Here is a 3,590-nt window from a genome sequence, read left to right as displayed (position 1 = left end):
CCCCCTTCCTACTTTCTCTAGCCTTTGCATGATACTCCTTGCCATAAGTTAACCTTTTCTTCATGAATATTCTTTCCATATCACCCACTCTAACTTCCTGAATCTACTTATGGTAACACTTTTATCGTCGAACTATTTACATTGAAAATGGTAACCTTTCAGACGGTACCATTGCCAATCCTTTTTTGTTGGGAAACACATCAATCCATGCACAGTAGACGTACAGTTCCAAACTTTCTTAAACAACGCCTTCACAGGATGACATTTGTTGCTATCACTACCCTTACAACATAAAAGTCAATCATTTCAATTCTCTTTTTGGGATAACTTCCAAGCGTTAATTCTATACGAACTTTTCCCAAAGGGTCTATCGTATACCCTTAAAATCCAGATATGACTGCATAGTATTTTTCCATGCCTGTTACCATAAAATCTGGCTTAGTAAACAAACAATGTTCGTATATATATCAGTATACATTTCACTCACTTTAATGCCCTTTATCCATCCTGTGATTACTACAGGTTCTTTAATTACAGTTTTTTTTAACTGGTGGAAATGTCATTGGAACATTTTTCCAGGGTTCGTCTATGACTTCTTCATCCTACTCCCTCTTTTCAAAGCTTATCTTCTTGATAATGACATTCTCTTTCCCCTTATCCTTATCCCTACGCTTGGCATCCTCTCTTTTCCAATTAAACATTTTATTCGGATCCAACTTCTTAAACTTTTTTCCTTGCAACAAATGATTAAGATCCCCTGCCTTGATTCTGGAAACTATTTCTCTAATTAGAACTTCACATTCATATGTATCATGCCCATAGTCTTCATGGAATTCATAGTATCCGTCATTCTTTTGCCCATCTCTATTTTCTAAGATGCCGGTGGATTAAACTTAGCATTTACCTGCTCCGTCATCAGAATTTCGCGTGGAGTTTTTTTAGCTTATTCAACAAATTGTTTTTCTCATACTACTTTTTTGTTGTCGATCATAGCGATTGCTCTCATTGTTCCTTCCATTTTGTGATAATCATTGTTTCCCTCACCTCTTCTTCCCGAACCATGATGTGGAATTCTCTCTTCATCATCTTTCCTTCTTCGTTCCTTGTGAAATTTGAGTAGCATGTGTGATGACCCGGGAATTTCTGACCAAATTTAAACTTAATCTTCATATGTTCCGACACGATAAGCAAAGTCTGTAATGTTGAGTCTCGAAAATTTTGAAACTATGTTCATATATTTAATTACCCTCCGACTATTCCCAATGATTCACGAAAAATCGCTTGTAAATAAATATAAATGTAAGTATATATAATAGTTTGAAATTATAAAATATAATTTAAACATTAAAATTAAAAATGTAAAATAGGATACAAAATAATGAAGTGTATTTTGAAATAAATCTATTTATAAATATATATGAATTTTATGTAAAATTATTAATATATATATATATATATATATATATATATATATATATATATATATATATATATATATATATATATATATATATATATATATATAGTAACATATATAAAATTTATTAATATTAAATATTCAATATATATTATTATTTATATGATATGATTAGTAAATAGAGAAATAATTAATGAATTGTAATATTAATATATGATACAAGTTAAAACATAATTGTTATATTAATATTATTACTCTCATAAATATCATTAATATTATATATATATATATATATATATATATATATATATATATATATATATATATATATATATATATATATATATAATTTTATACAATTGGTTTATTATTGTTATTATTAGAATTTTATACATTTTATTATTAATAATAATATTATTATCATCATTTTTACTAATAATACCATTATTAAAACTTATTAAGATTATTATTATTGAAATTATTAATATCATCATATTACTATTATTATTATTATTATTATTATTATTATTATTATTATTATTACTTATTATCTTTGTAGTTATTATTATCATTACTATTAATTATTGTTTAAACTTAGTATCTTTAGTAAAAATTAACATTCTTATTATTATATGTATTATTATTATTATTATTAAAATGTTTAAATTTAATAATAAATGATAACAAAAGATATATATAAAAATCATGCTAAATCATTTAACTTCACAATCAAATTGTACTGAGTTTTGTTTCTGTCCCTTACAAATCCAAATTCTGTTAGCAGTCCATATCTGCTTTAATTTAATTACGTACCTTGATTCCTTTTCCTTTGTCTGATTATATTCTTATTTTATTTTATATATTTCTGAATTGATTGAACCTATCGACCTTAAGTGATAAATACACGATCATTACAAATTATTGAGGAACGACATTCGATTTCTAATCACCATTATCAACTTCAGCCACCTTTACAACTTACAATTTGAGGGATTAAAGTAAAAAAAAAAACACAGCGTGAGTACCCTGTACGTTCAAAATTTGGTCCATAACTCAATTACGAGTTAAATTTCAAAATCTATTTATATAGTGTTGTTAGAAACCTTTCAATTGAACATTCTGTAAAGTTTCAAACTCTAATTTTTCATATCATAAACGAATTTTGAGAGTCAAACTTAAATTGAAAAAGTCAACCAATATGTTCTTGATGAAATTCGAAGTCTAGATGATGTTTCTGGATCAATTGATGATCCAGAAAGTTTCTATGAATGATCTAGATTATATTTTGTGTAGAAAGTTTCTCTTAAATCGGTCTTAATTTTGAATTTTGAATTTGAGTTCATGTTCTTAATAAAAACGCTGTATTTGATATTTTGTTATTATTTTTGTAGTGACCCGAATTTTTCCATGTTTATATATATTAATTGAGATTGATATTTACATGATTAAATGTTTCCAACATGTTAAGCAATCAAACTTGTTAAGACTTGATTAATTGAAATAGGTTTCATATAGACAATTGACTACCCAAGTTGACCGGTGATTCACGAACGTTAAAACTTGTAAAAACTATATGATGACATATATATGGTTATATATATAGTTAACATGATATTATGATAAGTAAACATATCATTAAGTATATTAACAATGAACTACATATGTAAAAACAAGACTACTAACTTAATGATTTTTAAACGAGACATATATGTAACGATTATCGTTGTAACGACATTTAAATGTATATATATCATATTAAGATATATTAATATATCATAATATCATGATAATATAATAATTTAACATCTCATTAGATATAATAAACAATGGGTTAACAACATTAATTGAGATCGTTAACTTAAAGGTTTCAAAACAACACTTACATGTAACGACTAACGATGACTTAACGACTCCGTTAAAATGTATATACATGTAGTGTATTTAGATGTATTAAAATAATTTTGGAAGACTTCAAGACATATATCGAAACACTCATACTTAACGAAAATGGTTACAGTTACTTTCCCATTCTTTTCTTTCATCAAGAATTCTAGTCGTATTCTTACCCGTATTATACACAGCTTCAAAACGTACTTACTATGGGTATATACCAATAGGAACTAGCATGGGATTCCACTCTTGATTATGTCATGTATGACTAATCAATTTTAAC

This window comes from Rutidosis leptorrhynchoides, chromosome 1 (assembly GCF_046630445.1).
Source record: "Rutidosis leptorrhynchoides isolate AG116_Rl617_1_P2 chromosome 1, CSIRO_AGI_Rlap_v1, whole genome shotgun sequence".
In the NCBI taxonomy this organism is placed as follows: Eukaryota; Viridiplantae; Streptophyta; class Magnoliopsida; order Asterales; family Asteraceae; genus Rutidosis; species Rutidosis leptorrhynchoides.
This window is presented reverse-complemented; position numbering follows the sequence as displayed.